The following is a 15,613-nucleotide window of genomic DNA, read 5'->3' as shown; positions in this document are numbered from 1 at the left end:
CTAATCATATCTGGTCGGAGAGACGTTGCCAGCTGCTTCCCTTGTCAGGTGTCGTCAAGGCCATTTGTACGTCATCACATGTATGCTCACCCCAGAGAACCTCTTTTAAATCTTCCACAAACATTTTGCATGTGGCAGGATTTTTTATTAAAGCATGACATTTTTTCCCCTCATTTAAGGAAACCTAAGCTGTTCCTTCATTCAATTTTATTACAAACACATGAACTGCACAAAACAAAAAAAAACTGCTAAAAAAACCAGCCGGTCCAGTTCTGCAGGATCCAAATACCTCCACAGGTGTGACCAGTCGTGATCATACCAAACATCATGCACATTTAGACAGAATAACAGACGTCTCCTCTGTAAGCTTTAAGTCAAACAGCTGACTCGAGGTTTACTTCAAATGAGTCAGTGGTGGATTCTGGGAAAGGGTTTGGTAAGGATGACCATGACTGATGGGAAATACATGTACACACACCCAACACACATACACACACACAGTCCCAGATTGTTATGTATTTTATTGCTTTGGCAACATAGTAGTGACAGCCGTGCCAATGATGGATGTTTGAATTTAACTGAACAGAGGGGGAGGAGAGGGGGAGAGACACACACACAGAAAGATTAAACAAAAAGTGAAACACAAACAGAATTATATTCAAAAAAATAACCAAAGGTACTGAATACTCAGAGACCTGTTTTTTTTTTTTTATAGTTTCCCATTTCAAAATACAACCACACGAACTGGGCAACAGTGGAGAAGAGGAAACAGATGCAGCTTTCTTTTCAGACCCTGTCACATGTGTTCTTCTATACCCACGAGGACTCTCAGTGACATGCCCAAGCTTCACCGTCTGACCTCTAACCCTTAAACGTAAAACCAAATCAGGGTTTTAAATGAAGATGAAAGAAGTGCAAGAGCACATGCTCACATTGTTGCATGCAAACGAGAATAAATATCTTCTAGATTTACAAAATTATCCATTACCTCATGGAAAAAATGAAACACTTAAAAACTTAATTTTCTGCTGATGTGCAAACCCAAAGCTTAAGTGATTTTAGTGGCACTAAGCTATTATCATTACACGTTAACACAGAAACCAAACCAGCCTCTAGGCCCGCACCCAGTGCTGTGTTTCTGGGTCAGCTGCAAAATTATCAATTCCCTCTAAACCCTGGACCAGTCCCCAGTTGGTCAAAAGAAAACTCAAAGATGTATTTCTAACACATGTAGTTATTAGCAGCTTTTTCTGATCTTGAAGTTCTGATCGTTTTTAGAAAGTTCTGACCTGCAATGATAATCGCTCCTCGTGGAAACCACTTCAGTGTCGCCAGCATCCAGTTACATATCCAGCAACTTCTTCTTATCACAAATTTCTGGATTTCAGAAAACTCCCTCATCACCGCAGAATAAGGAAGTGGCTCAATGACATCATTTCTGATTGACCAATAACTGAAATGGTGCGATGTCATGTCTACTTTGCTGTAAACCAGCTGATTTTCATGAAATGTGGCTGTGCTGCTTGACTAGTTACACATTTTTATTCACCACATATGTGCCACCACCATTACTGTACCTTTCTGTTGTATGCTGATACAGTTTAATAGCGTACAACAAGGCTGCTGTACAGTACTGACCCTCGCCCATTATTCATCCTGTGCTACTGCGCGCTCAGCAAAATGCTGAAGGTTACAGCTGACTCAAGAAGGTGCTATAGTGGGAAATAGTCAAATTAAAGCATCCCACAGTTGTCTGCAGTGCACTCCGAGACTCAGTCTCTTGAGTCTCACTCAAAAAGGCACAAATATTTTATTTTTATTTTGTGCAATATAACAAATACGTGTGAAACAAAAGATTACCAAGTAATTACCCTGTACTGGTAACTGTAGCAGTGTACAATATTACAAGTACAATATTTTTCTTTGTATTAGAAGATGGTAGATATTAAAGTACATGGATTTTGTAAGCTAGCATGCCTGGAAAGTCTTGCATGGAAACAGAAAAATGGGCTGGAGCTTTAAAAATAATTCTCAGATAAGACTGGACTGTCCTTTAAAGCCCACAACAGGCTAACCAGTCAAATCAAGGAACAACGAGCCATAGTCAGCCGAAAAGGGTGAGAAAGGTGCAGTCTGAAAAGCTTTAAAACAGACAATTAGTGGCATCTTTGAAAGGAAAACGTTCCCTTCTTCCCAGAGACACATATGTAGATGGAAATATAGACACAATGTTATACAACCACAGCCAATCAGAGCAAAGTGAAATAAAACAACGTGTTTAGGACAGATAAAAATTGATTAATCAGATCTCGAGATAATGCAAAACTACTTTTGTAAATTTGTCCAACAATAAAAATATTCATCCCAGGACCACTTTAAATACTTTCCACCGCTGGTATCTGTGATAGGTGTTTGGAGATGTGCCGACAGTGATCATGACAAAGAGGATGACTCAGGTCTCCGAGGCCTAGGTCCTCATCAATAGTAGGAAGTAACTCGAACCCTATGGCCTCAAAAATCTTTCCAAGTAACACATGAGACACTATTTATATTTTTCCAAAGAAGTCGTTTTTATTTTTCTCACAAATATATGGACAGGAGTTTGGTTTAGAATTACTCTTCATGAGACCTCAAAGGAATAATCAGTCAATTAATCATCATTTTAATATACTGCCCTGCACGTTTTTTCCCCCTCGTCATTCTGGCTTGGCCAGAGTACATTTATAACCCTGCAGGGTTCCCAAGCAGGATCTAATTATCTAATTACGTCCGTTTTGACCTCGAGAGTGGCACGCATCTCCTCTGTCCTTGAAGTCACCGTGCCCGGTCTCTCAATTTGGCATTTAACCAGCTGATATTTACATCCCTTAAAAAGGCCTGGACCTTTCAAGGAAACAGGACGCATTGCTTGTTTTCCTTGCTCTCTGTAAACTCCTCTTTAGGGCTACTCAGCATGTTCGGCTGAGTAGCCTTAAACATTGTTGTCATCACTGTCAAGTTTGCTCAGATCTTAATTGACAGCAGATGCTCGCTTGTTCTAAATCTTCAACAATCTGCTGCTTTTTACGAGTTAATATTTTCAATACTCACAGCTAGTTTAAAGTTACTATCCCAGATGTCTGCCACCTGTTTGCTTCGCGTGCATTTCCCCTCTCTGTCCGCATGCAAACATGTATTTCCATTTAGGTCGTTGCTGTGCATGGGGGCTGCGAAAACAAACTGGATTTATTCTGAAGTTGATATCAGCGCAGCGGGATGCCTGACTTGCCGTCTCTGGAGGTTGTCGGGGCAACTGCATCCTCACTCCCTGTCAATAAACCGAGCGTGGGTGAATTTACCCCTGAATTATTCTGCTGTTTAGTTCTATCTAAATACTGCGGTGACCCGTAATTTGAGCCAGTTCAAATTGTTTGTCATTGCCGTTTATTTTGCACTCTGGACCTCAAATTTGCAACAAAACTGCACCAAACAAACTCTCGCCTCACATTTTGCTGGTGAATCACTGTCTGTTGCGTCATTTGATCTCTTGTTTCTGTATGTTTGGATTATTGTGAGCGAGTACTGTGTTGATGAAAGCCATATTTCCCACTGGGGAGAGTAAAAAAAAAAATCCTCGAAGCCTCGACCCCGAACACCTCTTTTTGCTTTTGTTACAGTGCAAGCATTACTCAACTGGGGCAAAACAGCTGCAACAATATCAGAGCAGAGACAGAAAAGCGGGGAGGGAGTAAGGAGATAGAGGGACGGAGAGGGAGAGAAAGAGGAGGTCAGCGAGGTTCTATTTTTATCTTTCCAGAGTTGGGTCTCAGCTTGAATGGACGTAAAGAAGAATTGTGTTGAAAGGCGTGTGCATGCAAATTGTTTCATAACCTTGGCACGCAGCAGGCTGCTGAAAGCCTCTGAGTTTGTGTGTGTTTGTGTTTGAATTATCAGAAAACACTTCATCACATCTTCGCTGTGACATAACTATGGCACATCTTCTCATTGCAACATTTTCTGTGGTGCTGATTTGTTTTGTTTTTCATGGTGTCTGTTCATGTCTTGGCTTGTTAATCTTGTGCTGGCAAAGTTTAGAATGCTGTCTGTGTGCATGTGTGTGTGCGTGTGTGTGTGTATGTGTATGTGTGTGTTAGCATGTTGGGGCAGGTAACATTTATTTTACACCTTTCTAAAATACTTTCTCTGTCTGCCAACCGCAGTGTCTGTGTCAAACCAAAATCATTTCAGCTACTTCGGGTGATGGTAATTTGGCTCCCTGGAATGTGCGTGTGTGTGTGTGTGTGTGTGTGTGTGTGTGTGTGTGTGTGTGTGTGTGTGTGTGTGTGTGTGTGTTTTATATTTGACTTTTCTGTTTGTGGTCACATTGTAATCCTGCCCTCTCCTGCAGCTCTAATGGTTCACATTAAAAGAATTTTCCTTTTTTCACACGCTCATAAAAACATCAGAAACACTAGAAAACAAGTGCAACCAGGTCAGGAGGGTACAAAACCTGAGAAAGCTAACGCTACATTATGATCCATAAAGACATTCAAAGGTTATCAATAAGATAAGAGAAATAATGTGTAATCAGAAAGAAAATAAAGTGTAACAATCAGAAATAAAGTTTGAAAAGAAGACAAAAAATACTATAAATACCATAGAAACCAGTGTAACCAGGGCAACAAGAGCACAGAAACTCGAATAACTCGTTTTGCAATATTAACTGTAAAAACATGCTAATATTTTCACAGAGATCCATCAACAAGTTCAGCACCACCCTGCATTGCTGTTTAACTGAAGAATCACGGATCCCAAACTAATCGGCGCATTGGCATCGTGTCCACACAAGACGCAGGACGCTGGATCGTGAAGCAGTCAGACAGGATGTAACCACCTCCGCTGCACTCTGAAACACAGTATTTCCAGTGGCGGTGGTAGTCTGCTGCTGCGTCAAACACAGCCTGCAGCTTCAGAGATCTCATGTAAATTCTATTGAAAGTTGAAAGTTGATCGCTCTGTGACGAATGTTCGCTTGGCCAATAGAAACAAGGCAACTAGCCATCAACAGGCAGAGAAGGCAAACAGGAAGCTGATCTGAACTGACTGAATACAATTCTGCATTTTCACTGAGACCACAGGAAAGCAGAACTGTATCTATTAGTGTGTCGCAGCTTGGAAACCCAGGGTTGTAATCACAACATTTTAAGGCTTGCGGTTAGTTCTCACTGGCCAACTTATAGATTTGCATGTACTCCATGCTCAAGCCAGAGATGAGCCAGTCAGTATGAGATTCACAACAGTGTTGAGCTTCTACACTTGTGGTTGGATTTTTCAACACAGCAGTAAAACAATGATCTTAACTCTTCCCCCCCTAAAGATGACATTTAACGACCTCACCAGTACCCTCAGTGACGAGATCTGACACCTCAGCATATATAGGTTGTGCAATTTTCCAAGAGTAGCGTTAGTAAAATGTATAGGCAGAGATCAACCTCTCTAACAATTCTGAAATATGAAAGAAACTGCTGAGTTCAGAAAAGAGAAACAAGGGTTAGCCCTAGTAGGCCTCCAAAGGGAAAGGGTTACATTTACAGATGAGGCATCCAAAGAGGAGGCTGATTGCCCACACAGCTTCTACTTAAGTTAGCTCCACGTGAAGGTCAAACCTCTGCATAAGCTGTAACAACAACTCAAAGCTCCAATATTCAGTCCCTTTCAGTCTTCTGGAGAATGACATGTGATTGGAAATGTTCTCAAAATAAGATCCTAAGTTTGAATTGTATGTATTTCTCTTCTAATTCGGGGAGATTTGAGGCTGAATGCAAACCTGAAAGTTCATCAGTTGTTCAGAAACTATTCATATTTTTTTTTCCCTGTACAATTCAGTGTCACGTTGCTCCAAAACATATGGTCATGGTTGGGTGAGGAATAGTTATCACCAACAATTACCTAGACCTCAGAGGGTTAAGCAGTCATCGTCACTTCAAATGCCAAAATAACAAAATAATGTTTTACAATGGAAAGTCTTTGCAATGTCCCTCCAGTCTGACTGTATACAGGTGTTAACAGTGAAACTGAAAATTCTTTCCTCAAAGAAATTTCCTTTAAAGCGGATTTATGTTCTTTCTAAATGCAGCATTAAATGTTAAACATGCTGCGTGGAAAATCCAAAGGTTAGAGACACAAACCTGAATTACCCTGACTATTCAAATGTGTTTGCGTACGAACGGTTTGATAAGTGGATGGAAACAAAGCCTTTAAGGAACATTTTTGGCCCAAACACACTGCTCTGATTCACACCGGTGTTTATTAAAGGAAAAACTCATCATCGCATCTACAAAGCCCACATTATGCAACACAAACCGCACAGTCCACTGTCCAGAAAAAAAACCTTGGAACGTCTAAAAGGCCGTCATGAAATCAGGATGAGATGCCGGCACGGCTTACCTTTCGGTCTGCGCTCTGTCAGACTGGTTTCAATGGGAGTCCCGACAGAAAGTGTCCTTATGTGGCCATCCTGTGAGAAAACACACATGACAGCGATCATTAGTGTGAGATCATTCATAAAACAAACAAACAAAAATAGCTGTGACAAGATAACAATATTTTTCCATGATGCATAGAACATGTTAGCCATGAAAATGTGTAATAAGTTTCAGTTATCAAATGCTGTACAAACATCCTGTAGCATCAGCAAAGGGCCCAAAAGGTCTGTCTGCCTTTTTTGCATTTCCAGGTGTGAAATCAAGGCTCTTTATACTGCTCATGCCTGCTGTGCCGTTTTTAAGTTTGTCTTTTTATAGAGTTTATTCTTGTAGATTCAATTAGAGGCTGCTGTGTGTGTGTGTGGGGGGGTTCTGTGTATTTTTCTGAGAGAGTCCAGTCACAGGAGTAACAGGAAATAAACAGGATGCGGTCGAGGAAGTGGTCACAGGAGGTGCGAAGAAAAGAAATCCTAACCCTTTTTAGTGTTGTAAACCCAGACAACAGGAAGACACACTAGAAAATAGAAGAGAGGAAGAAAAAATAGTGTTGGATGGACAGAGAGAGAAAGAGAGCCATGAAAGTCGGGGTGAGAGAGAGATTAAAAGTAAGAAGGTGACAAGATAAGATGGGGAGAGAGGAAGAAAAAAATGGAGAAAGGCAGAGGAGCTGGAGAACAAAGGAGGAGGAGAGGAGACAGGCGGGGAGAAACCTTAGAAAAAGAGGAAGAGTAGAGAGAAAGACAATAGTGAAAAAAAGAAATGTGGAGTGGGATAAGAAGGTGAAACAAAAGGAAAGACGTCGAGGTTGAGAAGATGAGGGGGAGAACAAGATTGAAAGAAAAGTACCAAAAATAATAAGAAGAGTAAGTACAACGACAGAGATGGATGGGCGGGGTTAGGCAAACAGAGTGAAAGAAAGAGCTGCACAGAGAGAGAGCACGAGAAAGGAGGAGAGGAAGAGCTGAAGAAGGAGAACGGGAGGAGGTGAAAGAGGTTGCTGCACAAACATGGAGGAGACAGGTGGCAAAGGGAGGGCCAGACAGAGGAAGCAAGAGAGAATACTGAGGGGAGACGGGAGGATGGTGTAAAGACAGAGGTGGCAGTGGGGGAGAAAGAAAAAGAGGGAGAAAGAGAAGAAAGAGGAGGGGACAGGCAGAGGAAAATAGAGATGTGTAAACAAGAAAGAAACAAGGGTGTAGAGGAAAGAAAAGAAGGGAGACGAGAGAAAGAATGAGACATGGTAAGAGGGGTAGTGGGGAGCAGGAAGTAGCGAACAGAAAGAGGAGGAAGGAGTGAGTAATAAGGGGGAAGAGAGGAGAGAAAGAAACCTCTCAGACAGGAAAGTTCCTTCTATTCATCTGATTTGTCGTCTCGGTGCCACATGGTTTCAAATATGGCTGAGAACGGAAACACACGCGCGCGCACGCAAACACACACCACATATACTATTTACACACAAACAAGAGCGGAAAAGACCAAAAGAAATCCAAACACATACCAACAACGTAATAGATGGAAAACAACAAAACACATACACTGAGAGAAAAGTGTACAGTCATATGTGTCACTCACACACACACACACACACACACACACACACACACACACACACACACACACACACACACACACACACACACTGTGTTTGGAGATCAGATTTTTCCAAGTCGTCCTCTTGCTCCAGTCTGCCAGGAGCGAGGCAGGGAAAAAATTACGACGACGTTTTTTCTGTTTCATGTCTGTCAAAACACACGTGCAAACACACACCGCACACACATGGCGAGGCTGACTCGTGTGTTTCCATCCGTGTGCATGCATCGAGGAAAACAAAGTCAACCAGCTGCGCCGGATCGAGTCTCTTTTATTGGACAATTCCTAACAAGATGATCACACTTAATCTACAACGCAGCCTCTCTGCATGTTTTAGCCATAATCCTGTTAGGCTGAGTCCAGTGAATGATTCCATGAGAGCCTAACATGAAACCGATCAGCTCCACTTATTGATTGTAAAACCATGCCTACTGCTACACCTGATGAGGAAATTCATTATGCTTCCAGACTCACAAAAATGCCAGAAAATAATATTTAAACCAGCTGCATCACTTCTAGAAATAATCATTTTGTGCCATTTTGCCCCCCAAAAATATTATTACAACTGGTTAATCTGCATTTAATGATCTTGCCTGATCAGTCGCATTCTGTTTAATTTCTCAAATCATAGCAATTGATAACTTAGATTTTATCCTCAATAAATGACAAACTAACATTCAAATAAGTGTCAATTAGTTTATCATTAATCAGCTATAAATGGGTTAAAAATAGATAAAGTTAAGCAGATTTTAAGCACCTTATCACATAAACACAGATGTATAAACAGGGTGAAGGAGGGGTGATATAAATTCCGTAGTCTTAATCAGGTTAACCTCATTAGTATGACTATAAACACACTTACGGGAGGCAAATGAAGCTGATGCAAGTTGTGTGACACTATAGGCTTTAAAGGGAAAGCCCATGAATTATTTCTCTAGAGTCAGCAAGAAAAATATAGTTCAAGTAGCATGCAAGATTTAATTTTTAAGTGATACAAAAACACAATGAAGCAAGCAAGGATTTGAAATGCGTTTGCCATATTTCTCAAATTTTTACAAAGATATGTATTTCTGAGACCTTACAAACCCAACAAATGTTCTTCAACAAACAAAGAGCCTCTTTTCTTAAGTGTGAAAGGTGGTCAGTGGGCATAGCGTTTAACACACATTAGCCATACAAAGGAGAACATTGGATTTGTTGAGGGGTTGCGTTTAGTTGTGGACTGACACCCAACTGGTTTCATGAACTTGATTGGAATGGCCATTGGATCAAAACAGTGACGCCAGTGCAGAAATGCCTTGCACACTCCATGTTCTCTAACAGCCAGCAGGGGGCGAGTTATTAGAAAAGCAAGTCAAAATAGTTTCACTCTACTTCTCACTCAATATACGAACTCGGTAAACACCTTCCTGGGGTGTTTATGGCCTTGGTTGCTAGCTTTAAGTGTTGTTTTCTACAACCCGATGGTCATTTTGTACATTTTGGTCCCATTCAGCTTAAAACTGATGATAAACTGGGTATGCTTACCACTCTGTCATCTGTGGTGTAATCTGTCTCTCAGTCAGAACCTCTTGTCTTGTTTCAAAACTAAGAGGTCAATGGTTGAATTGCTCGACTAAGGGATCAAAAAAGTACTTCACATACCAGCGAGTGATGTTAACTATCTTTTTTGGATAGAGTCCATGGATGCACTGGTTCACATTTGAGGCAGTGGGATGTGGAAATCATAATACAAACATTGTGTGTGTGTGTGTTTACATTGTAATTAAGGATTATGTCACCCCGCACAACACTGTGACTCATTTCCTATTCATCAACTAACTTACAACGTGAAATTCTTCAAAAAAACAATCATATTTTTAAAGGGACGGTCCAAAATGATTCTTGTTCTAAGGAAAGCCCGAAATACATGTTTCTTTAAAAATGTAATTAGTCATAGCCTTTAATAAGAACTCACGGAGAGAAATGCCAACACCAAAGCTGCTTTGGGACAGGTGTCTATTTCAAGGTCATCTCAATAAGAGTTACCTGGAAAGAAGCTCTTCCCTCACTACTGGTAGGTTTTTCCAGGAATACAAGGAGTGTGAACTAAAAACAATGCAGTTTAAGGTGAACAAACTTCTCTTTTTCGGTCATCCAAATACATTTTTTGTATTCCACAAACGAGATCATACTCAAATTGTTTCAATATTTTACTTACAGTACTGCTCGTTGAGTGTGGAAAGAATGAGGAAAGACTGGGAAAGGAAAAAATTCAGGAGAGAGCGCGAGAGAGGGGATGACATGAAACAAGGTCACAAGTTGGATTTAAATCCACAACATCTGGAATACATGACTGGAGGGTGGGAAACTACCACCAGCCACCAGCCAAACTCTGGCAACTTGTGCCTGTGTCTGGTAGGCTTGGCTTCTGAACCAGCCAGTTTTGGCAGGTAACCAACTCTCATCTGGAGTTTGATTCTGCTCTAAGTAGCACATTCAGCTGCCAAAATGAGGAAAGAAGCAAGTGAATTTTGGAATCTTTTAACCGCCCTAGGCTGGCAGATAAAGATCTTCAGCTTTCTTCCCATCATTCCCGATAGTCTGCTCAGTATGCTGCCCAATAAAACCAAGTTGATGTAAAAAACAATCCTTAAAGCCATGTGACTTTGTGAAAGCAAGAGATTAAATCCAGCTAATCACATCCTTCTCATTCAGCTTCTTTTCCTACCTTCCTTCCAAACTGGAAGATGGAAAGATCAAGGTGGAGAGGGCAAGGAGAAAAAAAGAGATGTGGAATATTCCTTTGTTGATTTTCCACTGAGTGCAGAATGGGAAGTTATAGGCCTGTGGGCTAGGAACAGTTTGGATTCTATTCTCATCTCTTCCCCATTCTCTTTATTCCTCTTCTCTGATATTATTCTAGTCTTTCCAGACGTGTCCTACTTTTATTATATTAATGTGACAAAACACCCATAAAAAACACCCACTAATCAATCCATCTCCCACAAATAAGGAATCTGAAACAGCCTGGCAGCAATAAGAAATTCATTAAGTTTGCTTCAAAACAAGTGTCCAGTCAGCTGGCTAAATGCCTTCTACATATCATTCAGTTTTTCGTATAATAATTAGAAGCTGTTAGAAACAACAACGAAAAGTTTGAATTTTTGTTTTTCCAGCCTATCAACCAATTAGCTCTTGGCCTCTCGTGTCTGCTTAAGCTGTCCCGTCTGACTATTTCACCAGATATTTTTATTTTCTGTTTTGTTTTTTTAAATTGTGCAAGTCGGCCACAGCTTCTCTCACTCGGTCAGAGTATTAATTAGCAGTAACATAAGATTATCTTAAAGTTGCTACATTGTTGGTAGTTGTATCCACTTTTCATATCAATGACACCACAAGTGATTTTGAAGTTAGATTTTTGGCACCAAGTAAACCAAACCACTGAACAGGTAACCAGGCCTCTGGTTTGATTTTCCCCATTAGTGACGTTATGGGACTTGAAGCACTCATTTTGCTGACTTTGGAATTCCAGGTGGATAAATGTGGAAACAATCATGTTATGCATACACGTGATGCTAATAGTGGTAGATACGCATTGGTATTCTACTTAGACTGATCCAATAACATTGATGATATTTTTTTACATTAAATTGGAAATAATATTTTATTTTATAGAGATTTTTTCCGCACTCAGTTTTTTTCTATTCTGCTCCTATAGGGGCAGCACAGTGTTTTGGTAGTTAGCCTTACTGCAACTAGTCCTTGGTTTGAATTTGAGCCAGAGCCCTTCTGTGTTGAGTTTGCATGTGTCTCCTGGCAACTACTGTCACTGTGCCCTTGACCCGGGCATGAGCTTACAGCTGCAGACGCTGTATGATAGCTGCCCACTGCTCCCAACCTTTAGGATAGGTTAAATGCAATAAATCTCCTTACAGTGATCCCTTAAGCGATCACTGTAAGGAGATTTATTCCATAAACTTAAATATTCACATTCAATTTGATCTTTTAGAAGGTGTTACGTGTCTATCATAGCTTGTATTAACCTAGAGAACACATGTATTTTATGTACACTCAGACAAAGAGCCACTAATAAGATAAATACCTACTTGCCCAGCCAAAAACAGTCTAATCCTTCCAATTTAAACCGACTGAGCAGAAAAGCAAAGTTTCCGAAAAATGTCTAAACATCTTAGCAAAGCAACAATTTTTTGGTTTCTAATTCCCACCAGATTAAGAACATGAAGTTTTGACCATCAAATTTTCCAATCAAGTATCCACAAATTCTGTACGAGCCCCTTTGAACCTGAATACTGATGTACTGTATGGCGCTGTATTTTAGGATTTTATGGTGGTCCTGCAGTACACAGAGAAGTATAGAGAGAAGCAAAATAACACTCTTTATTCCACTCTTAAGCTGCTCATTATAAAGGCAGACACTGCACACACACACACACACACACACACACTGATACACACATACAGTAACCTCCAATCTGACAAAAACACATAAACACACATATGCAACATGCAGCTCTGCTCCTTGAGATTTAACGCACACACACACACACACACACACACACACACACACACACACACACACACACAGGCGCGCGCACGCACGCACACACACACACACACACACACACACACACAGACCACAGAGGAATTTCCTAGTTTCATATAAAACTGATAATGGGATGTGTCCCAGCGGGAGTGGAAAATCAGAGGTGACTTACGAGCCTCCACATTCCAGCCGCACACACATACACAGCTCTTTTCCTTCATCACACACTCACACACAAACACACTTACTTTAACACCTTGGAAGAAAAGCAGAAAGAAAGAGGGAGAGGTAGAGAGGGGAAGTTTGGCAGGGAGAAAACAGTTAAGTTTCCACGTCCTCGCTGGGCCTCTTTATCGTTTTTCTTTCGTTTTGACGGAGAAGGAAGGGGAGGCAGAAACATAAGGCCATTCCTTGGAAGTCAGGAGGGCCTTTTCGAACATGTTGCTGCAATGTGCAGCACAGTTAGTGTAAAGAGGTGACAATGCAGAGTCCTGAAGAGATGCAATCTAGGCATGGGAAAGAAAAGGAACCGACAAAGGAAAGAGGGGGACAAAGCAAAAAATAAATGGAATGTAGATGAGGGAGAAACAAGAGAAGGAAGATCCAAAAGGAGAGAAAGATAAAGGAAAGAACATGAGTTCAAAGGAGAGATTAAGTAAGAAGAAAAGAGCAGGGGGAGGTGACAAGAACAGAGAGAAAACAAAAGGAGTATGGAGGAGTTGAGAATCAGAATCAGAATCAGAATCAGAATACTTTATTGATCCCTGGGGGAAATTATTTTTGAACATTGAAACGATAAGTTAGGCAACAGAAAACATTTGATGACAAAGCATCTCCATCATCAACCATTAGCTTTCGTTCTTTCAGTTATCATTTCTTCACTTAAGTGGACTTTTAACCCCCATCCTTCATTTCTCTGCCCTCTGCTCCACATCACTCTTTTCATCATGTTTCCTTTTCACTCCATCAACACCTTCTCCCACCTGCGTCTTATCCTCTGTCAGTTCTTCTTTAATACTACTTCATCTTCTCTTTCATCTCTCCTTTCCCCCATTAATCAATCACTCTTTCCATCATCTGCTAACTCTTCATCACCTTTTTTTTTACCTCTGTTACACACTCCTCCACCTCATTCATTCCTCCATTCTGCTTCTATTCTTCCCTCATCTCTCTTTCAATGTTTCCATCTCTCCCTCCATCAAGCTGGAATCCCTCAGTAATTATTTTCCTTCTTTTGTCACTCCACCAACATCCCTCCACCCCTCCCAGCCTCCATGTATTATTTCTGTTTCATCTGTCCTTCGCTCTAACCCTTTTTCCTCCCTCCATCTGTGCAACCATCTTTCCTGTCATCCCTCCATCATGACGCTCTGTTCGCCAGGCAACCAGAGGCTATGATATGCTGCCACTACCTGCTGCGGGTGCGTGTGTGTGTGTGTGTGTGTGTGTGTGTGTGTGTGTGTGTGTGTGTGTGTGTGTGTGTGTGTGTGGTCCTGGCAGTGTTTGGAGCACAGAAGGTATAAGGGGCTTATACCTGCAGAGAGAGAGCAAGAGAGAGAGAGATGACTGTAGAGTGAGGTGTAAAACTGGACGTCAAGGTGATACAGCCACCTGTCCTGCTATGTGTGTGTGTGTGAGAGAGTGAGTGTTAAGGATAATAGAAGGAAACATGAGTTTTGCAGTTGATTTGGGGTTGAAGGGGAAAGCACAGTTACAGGTCTGAGCAATGTGCTAACCTATTAAAAGTAGGGCCCCGATATTTATTAAAAGGCAGAATAATAAATGTAGTAACTCTTAATTAATCATGTGAAGCATTAACCATCAGATTTAGTAGCAAAGTTCATTATTATTTACCTCTGAAAGGCTTAATGCTTTTTGTCTTTATAGTCATTTAACTTATTTTGATAGCAAGTTTTCCTGAAATATAAATTATATATTTAACTTCACTGTACATATGAAGCTGAGATTATTCAAGCAAACCAATGACTGGCAAAGTAGGTCAGACCTCACGGGGTTAATTTGGTCTTATTGGCTGGAAATGCAGTTCCTTTAAACAAAACATTTAGTTACTCTGTTACATTTAGTTACTCTCAATGTTACTCTGAAAGAAAAATAAGATGTCAACTTTTCTTTTCTTGGGTTTTGAAATAAAACTATAATAAAAAATGAATGAATTTAAAAAATGCCACAAAGAGATGCTTTTTAACCACCTGAGCTCTCGTTTGGGATAAATTTTTAATTTCTCCAAGCTTAGTTGGACCTGATAATAATATATAAAAATGAAGGTACCTCTTCTAACATTTCATTGCATATGTTACATAAAAAAAAGTATGTCCTCGTGACGACAGTGGGTTTATTTCACGACATAACGCCACAAAGTTAATGCGGCTTAACAAAGTTTAAAACACTGTTGAGCAGAATGGATTACAAAGTGCTATATGAAGACTCAAGGTCTCAGGACGATAAAACCAGGCACTGAGGGCCGACTATGAAACTTAACACAATGACATAGTGACTTAGCAGTCATGCCCTACATCAGGATGTCAAACTTGTCTTATATCTTGAGCCACATAAATGATATATTTTTGTTAATTCATAGAAAATGTTCTTTTTCTTCTGTGGACTCACAAAAAAACCCCAAAACAGACAGAAAATTTGTGAATTTTCTGTCATTTAATTTTTTTTATGTATTACTTAATTACTTTGGTTTAGTATGAATGGCAAATGAAGAGCATGTTAGATTTACTTGATTCAATAGTGGACATTGATTGCACACAGATGTTTTGCTTTGGCAGAAACTTAACTATGTTAAATCAACACAACTTATTCATATTAAATAAACTGGTGCATTTTGTGTTGATAAAACATGATTGAAACATGTTTAGATGAAGTAAGTTGAGCCCTTGGAATATTTTAATCCTTCACAATTTTGTCATTTTATTCCAACACTATTCAATAACCTTTAGCTCAATACTACTTGGTGACTTAAATACTACATGTTGTCTTTATATTA

The 15,613-nt window shown here is 40.3% G+C and overlaps 1 protein-coding gene across 4 annotated transcripts in view; it reads right to left on the bottom strand.

The window, feature by feature from the left end:
- hivep2a (HIVEP zinc finger 2a) overlaps positions 1-15,613 on the bottom strand; it is a 121,290-nt gene that overhangs the window by 55,415 nt on the left and 50,262 nt on the right. For all 4 annotated transcript variants that reach the window (XM_085248249.1, XM_085248250.1, XM_085248252.1 and 1 more), the window contains one exon: positions 6,427-6,496. The gene's annotated coding sequence lies outside the window, so the exon portion shown is untranslated. The remainder of the gene's footprint in view (positions 1-6,426; positions 6,497-15,613) is intronic.

The sequence above is a fragment of the Mchenga conophoros genome, linkage group LG15 (genome assembly GCF_057382185.1).
Source record: "Mchenga conophoros isolate Kocher_MC1m ecotype Shallow Benthic linkage group LG15, M_conophoros_male_GT1.1, whole genome shotgun sequence".
Taxonomy (NCBI): Eukaryota; Metazoa; Chordata; class Actinopteri; order Cichliformes; family Cichlidae; genus Mchenga; species Mchenga conophoros.
This window is presented reverse-complemented; position numbering and strand designations above follow the sequence as displayed.